This window comes from Coffea arabica, chromosome 2e (genome assembly GCF_036785885.1).
Source record: "Coffea arabica cultivar ET-39 chromosome 2e, Coffea Arabica ET-39 HiFi, whole genome shotgun sequence".
NCBI lineage: Eukaryota > Viridiplantae > Streptophyta > Magnoliopsida > Gentianales > Rubiaceae > Coffea > Coffea arabica.
In genome coordinates this window covers 29861662-29874704 of record NC_092313.1, presented here as the reverse complement: position 1 = coordinate 29874704, position 13043 = coordinate 29861662, and the positions used below count along the sequence as shown (strand labels likewise).

Sequence of the window (13043 nt, the reverse complement as noted above, 5' to 3'; positions counted from 1 at the left end):
AGCAAATCGCATTTAATTACCTGTTCTAGGTAGTTATTAGCCAAAGTTTAGCCGCTTTTTTTTTGTTGCGGAATGAATCATATTTGGTTGCCCTTTTTAACAATTGATTGCTAACTAATTAATTAATATTGTTACCTTTTTGCTGCCCGACGATTTGCAATTAAGTACCAGATTGTTGCTATTAATTGTTAGTTAATTAATATGTCTATGTTGCTCTTCCTTGAGAAAAGTGCTTCCCACGGTTTTCAACTAATTACCTGATTGTTGCTATTAATTGTTAGTTAATTAATATGTCTACGTTGCTCTGACTTTAGAAAAGCGCTTCTCGTCACTCTTTTCTTCTTTGCCTTTGGCGGTCTTAATAATTAATTGCTTCGTAATTAACAAATTTTATAAATTAACATACTTAATTACCAATTCTTTGCAATTAATTATAGACGGATTTTATTTGTTTTGTTTAGATGCATCCTTTCTCGATTTCTTCATCCACCGCTCACATAGTCACATTACTTGTCATAAGCCTCCAGCCTCTTTTTCTTGACAGCTGATTATACCTCAGCTGAACACTACCTGTCTTATTTCATTATATTGCCCATCATTTGTCGCTCCATTTACGCTTCCTCATAAGAGTCCTTGTATTCTTTTTGTTCTTTGCTTAGGGTCATGTCTGTAAATCTGCAAGTTACCGTCACCTCTTCCCGTTGTCGCCCATCAGCTCTTTTGCTCCCGTTGATTGATGCTGGCTTCTGTTTTGCATTTGCACAGTGATTATAGAGTTCCTCCGGTTTTCCATGGCAGAATTTTTGCTGCTCGACATCATGAACAGTGGTAATTGTGCATCTACTGCTTTCTTTTCCATATTCTATTGCTCTGTTTCTTTGCTAGAGAGAAAGAGCTACCTCATAAGCATTGTCCTTCATTTTCTTTAGCTATTTTGGACCTTTCTTTTCTCGATTTTTTTGCCTTGGTTTTAATTTGCGCTGGTGTTGTCACTGCTTCCTGGTGAGCATCTTGATTTTACAGTTTGCTTTCTTTAGTTTTTCCTCTAATTGTTCGAATATTTTTTAATTACTGTTACGCTGCTTTGTTTTCTATTTCTTCCTTGATTCTCTACTTTCTTGTGCACTGGTTCGACCATTTTTACTTTTCCCCTGTCCCTGCTATATTTTTATCACGAAATCCGCTTCTTTTTTTTGTCGCTCGTGTTTTTTCCCACCTTTTCTTATTGCCTCTTGCTTGCTCGTGGTTTCTTTGATAGCTTCTGCTGTTATTCATTTCTGCGGTATTGGACCTCTTTATACAAGCAGGTTAGTTATTCTCATTTTGTTTTCTTCTTGTTCTACTTTCCTCGTCATGTGATAACTAATTAATGATGCAAGAAATCACATTTAGACGCAATTTATAATGTCATTTTTTTGGTTACCCAACAAATCACACTTAGTTACCATTTTTTTTGTTTGACGAAAAAAATTACCTTAGGCAATGCAATTAGTAAAAGTACTTTCCTCGTCTTTTGCGCCAAAGAAACGATAAGGCGTGTCGGCATGGCTCGAGGTAACTACTCTCCGCTGCAAATCACCTATCCATCACTCCTTTTCTCGATCATCTCTCCTCGCTTCCCTTTTGTCCATCCAAAATCATCTTTCTTCTCCATACCAAAACCTCTAAGGCTCATTTTATGAAGAAGTCTTCCTTAAATTCAACTCTCCTTTTATCTCCTCCTCTTCTATCTAATTTTTTCCCCACTATTGGAAGCTGAAAATCTGATACAGGTTCTTTTATATTGTTAATTTGCTATTTTTATGCCTAATTTCTTCCTTTTTTTGGACCACAATTTTTTGTGTGATCTTGTAGATCGCTCACTATTTTTTCATCTGGCTACTCACAGGTTTTATTTTCTCACATTCGTTTTCCCTTTTCTATGTATAATTTCTTCCTTTTTTGCTTGCCATAACTTTTCTGTATAATTCTTTTTTTCTTTTGGGAGCCACAAAAAATCTCCCTCGGCCTCTGAGAAGAGGAAATAAAAAGGTGTTCCAAAAAAAAATAGGCAAGTCTCCTTAACTCGCTAAACAAAATCATGATCTGTTAATATTTTGTTTTGTTTTCTTATCACCTAGATCGACATAATTTGCATATCTTGAAGACTAATGGAGCACGAGAAGAAGGAAAGAATAGTTCAGTTTTTGGCAAAATGTTCACTTCAGGTTTGCCTTTGGCTTTTTTTTCTGACATTTTTTTGCTGATCTTTCCTTGGCTAAAAGCAACAAATCACCTTGCCCCCTTCCTTTGTGTCCTTTGTATGTTATGCTTTTGGATTTTATTACAAAGGAATATATTCAACTTGAAAAAGTATTGCGTCGGTATGAACTGGTTATGAAATTTTGGAAATGCATTTTAGACGTTTAGTGCTTAATGTCTGGTTATTAATTGGAAAACACAATTTCTTCACTTCATGCTAACCCTTATGCTTTATTGTCATTTTCTTGTTCCTTATTGTGGTCTCACATATCCTATGATAGATGTGATGGTCTAACATATTAATTATCTATGCTCTCTCATAAGTTTCAAATGTTTGTTGTAGCTTGAGATGTTAAGATCTGCGAATTCTTTTCTCAAGTGAGCATTGTATCGGCTCTTTGTTTTTTTCCCATAGAGAAAAGTTAATATAATTTCATTTTTCCTTTTATTTTCCTAATAAATTTGATTTTTCTGATATTTATTTATTCTAAATTTTTGTTAGATAAAGGAACAAAGCAAAAAGAAGCCTAATTTTTTTCATTTAGCCTTAAAGGTATGTTTTGATGTTTTAGTGTTCTCTTCATTTTTTTTCTTAGCATTTTACTATAAGTTTCTGGTCACTTTACCCTATTTACTATTCTTGAAAAAAGTGGAGTATGAAATTTTGTGAAGGTACTGCATTTCCTTTAGATTTAGAGTCAGTTCCTTTAGTATTTTACCTATTTTAGTAAATTCATCAATAAGAGGTTGCAAGTCTTCTTTGGCTGCTCAATTCCAGTAAGATCTTTTAGTCAAGGTTTAATAGCATTTGTTTTCACCCTATTTCATTGAAAGTTATGATTACTGATGAAATCATTATAAATTTTTTTCTCTGCTTTGATGGTGTCATTTTTGAATAACTCTTTAGACGTAGTAATTTCTAAGAAAATGATGTATATTGACTTATTGTAGCTTTTGTTACTCGCTGTCCTGTACCTCCTAATGCTTTCATGTTTGAGTAGTTGGAATGATGTAACTGAAATGGCTAAAAGAACCTCTAAGATAAGATCTTTGTATATAGAAAAAAAATGTTCATGTGCTCCATCCCAGTTGTAAGTTTAAATACTGCCGCCCTAAATTTCTAGCCAAATTGTGTATACTGGGGAATGATCAATAGGTGGTGATTACTCCTTAGCTTCTCCGCCTTTTCTCAATTAGGCAATTAGAATTTTCTAACACATTTATGTAAAAAAGAAAATTAAAATCTAAGAATTACATAGAGAATAAATTGCGTTTCAGGATTTAAAAAATAAACTCTAACAAAAACCAAACTAATATATTGAAATTTCTCTGTAGCTTTTGCTTGATTTTTTGGAGCTTTTTGTTTTGTCATTGAGCTTTTTAAGAAAGAAGAGAAAATTTTCTTTTAGTTTAAATTGATGTCCTATGTTCATTCATGTTGTCTTGGCGAAAATGTGGCATGAATGAAATATAACTACATGATTTATAAGCCAAAATGCATGTTGTTTTTGATTTTCTGTTCTTTATTTATTTACCTAGCATTCATGTTTGAGAAAAATTGGCTGGCAGGAGGTATATCTCAAAATAAGATGGTGGCTCAAAATGCATCTGCTATTTGTTGGGTTTCTATTCTTTATTTATATATCCAACATTAATGTTTGAGAAAAAGTTGAATGGCAAGAGGTATTATTCAAATATAATGGTGGCTCAAACTTAGGAGTACGGAATGTGTTTTTGACGACTTTGTTTTATATTTCATGCTTTAGTATTTCCTTAAAATTTTGCAATAAAGTGTGGCAAAAACTATGGGTGCGTTACCTGTGATTTAACAAGATTGTCATTCTACTATTTACACAAAATGTTATTAAATTCTAATATAATTCCTTCTTGGCAGATCTGATTGATATTTAGATAGCTGGAACTTGGAAGCTAATGGAAGCTCATGGTTTTTCGTCATGAATGCTTGATACTTTGTTTTCTCCTTTCCAATATCTTTAGCAAAAGTCATTATTTACGTCAACAACCACTTGCTATAGTATAGATATCAAACTTTGTGATTTTTTTTTTTTTGAAATTTTCACTACTAATACATAGTTCCAGTAGAATTGGCTGATTGAACGCGGCGCTAGAGACTAGATAAGAAAAGACGAGAGGCATTTCTAGATATAGCAGTCAATACTTCTGGATAAATGTATCTTATATCTTAAATTGTAATTTTTCACAGGTAATGAGATGCATTGTACAGTTGGGGAGCTTACCTCAATTATGTGTTATTATGCTCTTCAACTTTATTAGTATTATTTCTTTTCTTAATTGAAATGTTGACAAAATGCTTCATTATCTACCACATGCAAAAAATGATAAAAAAATAATTTTTAGTTGGAAAAATACAGCCAATGAGAGCTCTGGTCATATTAGCTTTTTAACTTCCCACTGGGCATATTAAACTTGTAACATCACACCGCACATAGGGCGGTGTTCCTCTCCTAGTATAAATACAAAAGGGAAGCAGATGAAGTCAGATGCTCTGGTCTTTGTCGTGAGAAAGAGAGAGAAAAACATGATCGGTTGATCTTAGTTACAATCTTCAAAATCTTCCTTTACTGCAACTCTAACTGAATCCCAAGGATGTGATTTTGCTCTAAATCAGACTTGATCCCTTGAAGCGCTTCACTCTAATTTTCTTCCTTAGAAAGGGGAATTCTCCCGATGGTCAGTATCCTTTGAGGTAAGGCAGGCCTCTCTGACCAGTGAGAGTGAGCTCCTCATTTTCCTTGAGCCAAAGTAGAGATTCCTGCTTCCTTATTATCTAAAAACATATTTAAGAATATCGGGATTAGTCAGAGTCATTTCCTAAACTTTTAGACGAATCCTAATCTCCAGCAGCTTTAATAGAGCTAGTTTAGTTCTTGCCAAACCTTATCTTGGTTCTGATCCTGATTCAATCTTCTCCCTAAAGGTTGCCTTCGAGCCTCTACTTCTGAGTCAGGTAGTTCACCTTGTGAGAGGATTCAGCAGTAGCAGAAGAAGAGTAGCTGTAGCCGTATTCTTTTTTTTTTTTTTTCGCAACGATAGATGTCGTATAACCTATTCTAACTTAATCTAAGGGAAGGGGTAAGGGGAATGGTCAACTAAGACCAGCCACATATTGTGGCAAAATTTTTTTGTAGGATTCAACCCCTGCCTCCAGCATCATCATTAAGGTGATGACCACTGGACCAAATGGCCAGTGGCGCTGTAGCTGTATTCAATATATCGAATTTGTGCAATATTGTAACCAGGCTCAATTTCTCTAATCTTACAACCTTGAGTAATTTTTGTAAAGTATGACTTATTTGTCTTCCCATCTGTTGTAGGTTCGCAAGGTTGCTTTCTGAGGAAAGAAGACTACGGGAGCTTAGATCTCCTTTAACCAGCAAAACTGCAAAACCGCCACCCCTCACTTAATCATGCAATGCCAAAAACGATCCATTTATTGTTTTATTGTTACATTTATTTTTTTTACCCAACTTTGTAATTCGGAAAAAGGAAAAGACTGCACCTTGAGGTTATAACTCACCTTCAGATTTCCTTCGTTATCTATCTTGGTTTGGTTTCTTCATTAAATGTATTGCCTTCACCAACATTCAGTGGAAAGTCAGCTGCAAATTACATTCGGAAGCTGGAAAGAGATGAAGACCACAGATCTAAGCTTTATTGGGTGCTTTAAAGCTGACAGGGGTAATATGGGAATGTTTCTTACTGTTATCAGTACAACCAGCGCGTTTTGCCCATGAATCGTCACGATTCGTGCTTTTCGTCTATTTGACAGTTCAACCCAAACCACAGGGGGTTTATGTATAGCTTTTTGAATCATGGGGGGTTATGTGGTTTTTGCGAAAACCACAGGGGTCTAAAATGTAATTTACCCAATATAATATGTAGATAACTACTTGTTCCAATTCAAAGTTCCGGCTGCCTTTGCGGTCATAATCCTAATTTTCTAAAAACCTTTATTAATTTGGATAAATCTTTTTATGTACTAACAGTGTATAAATTAGTGGATCTAAATGCATGCAACATATACAAAATTTAATGTTCAAATTCAAATTCAAATGATGTGGTATTTATCCAATTCCGTCGGTGTATATACTAACAGTGTAAAAAAGATTAATCCTATTAACTTTCTCACTTTACTTGATCAAAATTTTGTACTTCTAAAAGCCATAAAAAGCGAAGAAATGATATAAGTCGTGGATATTTCGCCAAACAATCAATTCTCTATAAAATCAATGTGAGAAAGTATTCAACTAATCGAGCACAATTGCTCTAAACTCCACAAGAATTATAAATTGAAATACCTTGACATTAACAATAATACTTAAGTAAACTCATCATACAAGTCCTGTTGAAATGTGGGTTGTTTATAGTAATGTTTAATGATTTCAGAAAATACTAATGAACAATACAGGATAATACAATATAGCTAACATGAAGATTAAGTTGTATGTATGTATGTATGTATATATATGTCTCTGTGTGTGCGTGTGTGTGTATATATATATATATATAACCACATGTTTCTTTCTTTCTTTTCCTCTTTTTTTTTTTATTTTTTCCTTTTCTGAAGTCAATTGGAATATTTATGGAGAAACCAATGCTCACTTACTAGTTTGTGAAGATGCTTCACTCTAAATTTGGGTCCATGGACTAGATTTGCAACGTCACATGGCGTACCCATGAGACTGTGTTCTCATGAATACTAGACATCTTGATTATAACTTTAAAAAATTCACTAAAATTTACAACTTACAATTACTCTCAAATGATAATGCCACTAACGTTAAAATCTACAATATTTCAATTTATCATTGCTAATTTATACAACCTTAACTTAAGAATTTCAAACTCTTCATTTAATGCACTTATTAAACACCTTACTTTATAATTCCTAGAATGTGATCATCAGTTTTTTTACCTCTTCGTTTATCTTCTAAAGATATGCAATCTTGCTTCCAACTTATAGCCAATAATATATATGACTTAATTAGTTCACATATGTTATTTCATTTACTTATTTCTATCTTAAATAATCCTATAAAACATATGAACCTTTTATAAAAAGTAACTAAAAAGGTTTCTTAAAAAAGGAAGATTTCCCTATTCCGAAAGTTTTCCATTTTGGAAAGTTTCCCCTTTTGGAAATACTTCTCTTTTTAGAAAGTATTTTAGTTCAATTATCTATAAGAAAAAAGTTTCTATTCTAATATAAATAGGCACATATTGGTTCAGTTGGATTTGAATTTGGATTTGACTCTAGAGTTAAGCCTACTCTTGAAAAAGGCTTCTTTTTATTTAATTTGGATTTATAAACAAACTTGGACTTTTAATAGTGTTATTGAGTTTATTTGTTAAAATTTGGGTTATTATAATAAAATCGAGCCTTTAAATAAGTTTTTTGATGTAAATAGCTCAAACTGGGTGTTTGCTATGTATTTCGGCTTCTAAACTTCCTTGAAGAGTTGGGAATTTTAAATTGGGCTTTATGATCCATAAGATCAACGACAGAACAAACACAATGTCCACTATAAGAACATAAGCCCTACATGCACGGGACTAGAAAGTCAGTTCCTTTTCTTTTCTTTTTTTAATTTTAACCACTCCATTCGGCCCACTGGCTACATTAGTCCCAAATCCCAGAAAAATTTCAAATGGCCCTTCTCAATTTTGGCATACATGAAATTGGATCCCAAAAACAAAAAACAATTGTAAAAGGTCATTAGAACTTGGATCAGTCCAACAAAAACAACCCAAGAGTTTGCTATGATCCCTTAGCTAATTAACTAATTAAATGATCCAATTAACTGAAGCCCACAAGGGCCACAACCGCATTAACAATTGAATTTGATCTTCATCAGGTCATTATCATCATTATCCCGAAGGCTCATACTGGGCAGATCTGATTTTTAAAAATTTAATAGTCAAAATTGTCTCATACCATCTCATCAAGTAGTATGGCACAAATTAGACCACTGAATCTTTGAAAATCGGATCTATCCAAGTTTTGATTTACTCGAAAATGGTAATAGTTCAACTTGTTTCCCAACTCACAAGCCGGATGATTTTTTTTTTATTGGCACCTTGGTTACATGCGTATTACTTACTTGTTTATGAATTTTGAACCTTTTGAGTTGAGAATTGGACTCTGCTTTTCTTCCTTCTTCATGTGCTTGCTTTGACATAATAATGAGATTATACAAAGCTTGATACTTAAAAGGTATACCGTGGAAAAAAAATTATTTTGATTTCGAAAATTTATGATTTCTACGGGGATTGTTTAAGGTAGATGATTTTTATCTCCACAATGCTAAGTTAACCGTATGATAATCATCAACCAGCCCATATTAGAATTAGTTCAATCCAGAGAATTTTTAGCTGAAAATCTATATCTATTAGATGGTAGATTTTTAACAAGGATCCTCCACAATTTAGATTTATTTTAATTTAGTAATCATTATTCCTTCTCTGCATCCCTTTTTCACTTTTTCCAATTTACGTGACTCACTAACCTACAAAATCATAACTCCATAATTTTAACTAACAGATATTAACCATCCTTGCAAATTTGCATCTATAAATTGTAAACCATGTCTGACACTTACCATATGACTCATAGTAATAACCAAATCATAATTTAAGGAACTCACTACTATGAAAAATTACATATCCAAAATTTAGGAGTCCGTTTGCATTATAATTTCCACAATTCTCACAATTATACATATCTTACTCTTATCACATATCTTACTCTCATAATCATTCACAAAAACCGAAGATCACAATTAAATTTATTTCTATCCATATATCATTCATTTTCTAATGTAAATTTCTATTATTATTTTAGGATCCATCTTCCACAAAAAAAGTAGTTTTTGAATGATGTACACATTTTATCACACTTTGAGCTATTGCTAGACAAATCTTAGATTTTAATTATATTGGAACAATTTTTTTTTTACTTTTTTTAATTCACACTTTCTTTTAATTTCTTTCTATAATGTTAGCGCCATGCTTAGAAAAGAAAAATTTTTTTTGAAGAACTGTGTTTGTTTTACAATTTAGCCTTAACCCTATATCTCAGCAAGTTTACTTAACCTATCCAAACCAATAACCAATCAATTGAAGGTCATGAAAAGTTAAATACCATTTTATGAATTTGGAATATTTTGGATTGATATTAAAGGTGGTGACTTTGATTTGTTTACAGAATTAACTATGAGACATTTTTTTAAAATTTTTTTATTAGGGAAGAGTTGAGGTTTAAGAAATATGAAGGAGGAAGAGGAATTCAAATTCAGAACCTCTATTGGGTATCAACTAAACTTATAATAAGATAGTTGTCGATTCACATAAATAATTATATTAACTTAAAATCATCATGTTCCAAAGAGTCAAAATACTCCTCTTGATTTTTTGTTTCTTATGCAAGTTATAGGATTTGTCATGTGAACATGAGTTGAGAACCAAATAATCTGAAACTTATTCCTCTCTAATTAAAGTCTTTCAGTTTGCCTATAAAGAATAAAGTAATCTAAAGACATTGGTTATTTGATTATTTTGGCAAAATCTGGCATAAATGAAGCATGTTTTGGTGAAGAACTTTGAACCTTTGTGTTTGAGAGTGAATAGATACTCATTTTAAAGCGAGAGGGAGAGTAAAGTAAAATTGGATGTTTTCAAAATGGCTTCAAAGGACTTCTGGATAACTTACTGCTAACAGAAGAGTGGTTTCATCATTCATGACAAAAGATGCTTCGAATTAGAGGTTTGGTCCAAATTGGACTAGTTTATTTTTGTAAGGAATTTAATATTAGCATTTTAAATTTGAGGATGAAAAAATTCTTTGGCAAAATGTATAGGATGTTTTGTGCTATTTTATCTAAAGGAAAGAAATAGAAGACATATCAAAAGCTACCCAACTCAAAGAAATAGAAGACATATCAAAAGCTACCCAACGCAAATGACTTCTGTCCTATAAAATTTTCTTGTCCCTACAAGAACTCTTCTTTAAATACCACAAAAATTGTTAATTCAGTTTCTAAAATTATTTTACAAATTATACACATGCAATGCACGTGTTTTTTGTTTTTGTTTTTGTTTTTCTAGTGAACATAAACATCAGTAGTATGGAAGGATAGCACTACCTTCCCAAAGATAGTGCAGAAAAAATCTTAAGTAAAACATCATTAAATCTTCGGCGCAAATCTTCACAATCCCCCTACAACCAACATCGTATCGATGAAATACAAAGAAAGTCAAGAATGTCTATGATAGGTTTGGAGTCAATTGTACCAAATGAAAGAATTACAACTGGACACAGTTCAGTACTTTAAGCCATGCTTCTTATTTCACGGTAGGGACATAAAGGTGTAAAATCACGCAAGAAAATGGTTAGTAATGTTAGGTTTTTGGGACAGAAAGGCAGCAGAAATTAAAAAATTTTCCCAAAAACTCACTCAAGGATCACCCTAGATTTTGCGTATGGTTCAACAAAAGAGGGAAAAACGGATTACCTTAATCTGTGTAACGTTCCTCTGCCGAATTGGAGAAGACGAACAGCTCCTTGAGCAGTCCAGATGTCTTGTCTCTACCGAAATCCACGCGAGAGTGATATCTGGATCGTTTCTACGATATATATGTGAAAGTGATGAAAGTTGCCAGCCTTTCTTTTCACTTTTCCTTGTCTATATTTTTCTCTCTATGTATGTCTTACACACCTTTTTTTCTTCACTCTCTATGTATGACTAAACCCTATTTTTTCCTTGAGAGAGTCATAGGTTTTTTATCCAATAACAAACTCTATCCCTCAACTATCTGATAGATAGGAGATAACTATTTTCTCCTATCTGCTCAAATAGGCCTGAAATTTATTTTCCTTATAAATTAAATCCCGAAAGTATCTTATACTTTATTTCCAAGTCTTCACCCGGACACATAATTTTAATCCAGAACCAAAACTCTAATGTGTGTGATCCAATAGGTTTCAAATACATTGGCAATAATTATGAGTTATAATTCCCAAAAAGAATTAGATAAAATAAATAATTTTATTTTATCATTAATTACAATAATTAATTAATTCATAATTATAAATCATGAGCGGTGTCTAGTAACACATCATGACTACCCAAGTACCCGGAATTAGTCAAGAAAATTTTGACTTAACCTTTCCATGAAAAGTTACCATGTAATTATTATCCTTTCACTACCGATATCCAATTAGTCAAGGAATAAGGAATAAGTATCAATTCCTTAATGACTAATTAAATTTACTAGTTTCCAGAATTAACCCTAGATTAGGTTAACTTGAAAATATTCTTCAATTAACCTAATGTAGTCGACCTTTTAGGGTTAATTTCCCACTAGTGGCCACCCAGATATCAACTCCTACTATCGAAGTAGTGAATCCTATCTTGATCACTCATTATCTTTCCGTGTTTCACACTACATCCAATCTCTGTTCTCTAAGTCACTCTCAATGAGTAACAAGCAATAGAGTCAAAATGTAGTGATTCACACTCAAGATACTATGGTGATCTCAAGTCATAGGATCATTTACATAACTTACCACACGAGATACAACCATTGGCACTAAATAGATATCCTAATGGGATCTCTAAGTAGATCATTCCAATGTATTTGTACGTTACAAATCATCTACACATTAATCTAGGTATCTATATATACCATGGCCGATGAGAACAACCACTACTTACATTAAGTAGAGACTAATTGTGTACTTGTCTTTCCGTACTAATGATGTCCTATCTCATTAGTACTATAACTAGGAAAATTTAAGAATATTACTATAAATATGATTGATATCTCATAGTCATCAACACTTGTGACCACCATCACATTAGTAAGTATTCTAAGGACTTTATCAGTTATATCTAGCATTTAACAGATAAAGAAGAAGTTATTAAAATACAAAACATAATAAGGAATGTATTAAACAAAATCATTGTTTTAGGGCATACATTCCAACAATCTGCCACTTGCACTAAAACACTTTATTCATGACATTCAGTCCAAATGATAATACATGACTTTCATGTTTCTTTTGAGGAAGAACTTTAGTGAGAGGATCAACCATGTTATCCTCTGTGGGGACTCTCTCTATCTTTACGTTATTTCTGGCAATGATTTCTCTAATTAAGTGAAATCTTCTAAGTAAATGTTTGGATCGCTGATGAGACCCAGGTTTCTTTGCTTGAGCAATAGCTCCATTGTTATCACAGTACAGAGTAACTGGATCAACAATGGTTGGAACCACACCAAGTTCTGTCACGAACTTTTTAATCCAAATGGCTTCCTTAGCTGCTTCCGAGGCTGCAATATATTCAACCTTTGTTGTAGAATCTGCTGTGGTGTCCTGTTTGGAACTTTTCCAACATACAGCACCTCCATTAAGAGTGAAAATGAAACCTGACTGTGACTTATAGTCATCTTTATCCGACTAAAAACTCGCATCAGTATATCCCTTAAGTTCCAACTCACATTTTCCATATACTAAGAACAAATCTTTAGTCCTTCTCAAGTACTTAAGAATGTTCTTAACGGCTGTCCATTGACCCTCACCTGGATTAGCCTGGTATTTGCTCGTAACACTCAGAGCATAGGAGACATTAGGTCTTGTGCACAACATAGCATACATAATTGATCCAATTGCCGAAGCATATGGAACAGTACACATTTTATTAGTCTCAACTTGTGTCTTAGGACACATGCTCTTAGAAAGGCTTATACCATGGGTCATAGGT

General features: G+C 33.0%; 1 long non-coding RNA gene across 3 annotated transcripts; it reads left to right on the top strand.

The window, feature by feature from the left end:
• The first annotated feature begins 1561 nt into the window (after nucleotides 1-1561).
• Nucleotides 1562-4514, top strand: LOC113732347 (uncharacterized). 3 transcript variants are annotated; one of them, XR_011840658.1, is made up of 4 exons: nucleotides 1562-1772; nucleotides 2121-2207; nucleotides 2744-2794; nucleotides 4136-4514. It is a non-coding gene; the product is annotated as an uncharacterized lncRNA (long non-coding RNA). The 3 variants fall into 3 exon arrangements; XR_011840656.1 differs by lacking the exon at nucleotides 2744-2794; XR_011840657.1 differs by having other exon boundaries at nucleotides 1562-2207.
• Nucleotides 4515-13043: the final 8529 nt, after the last annotated feature.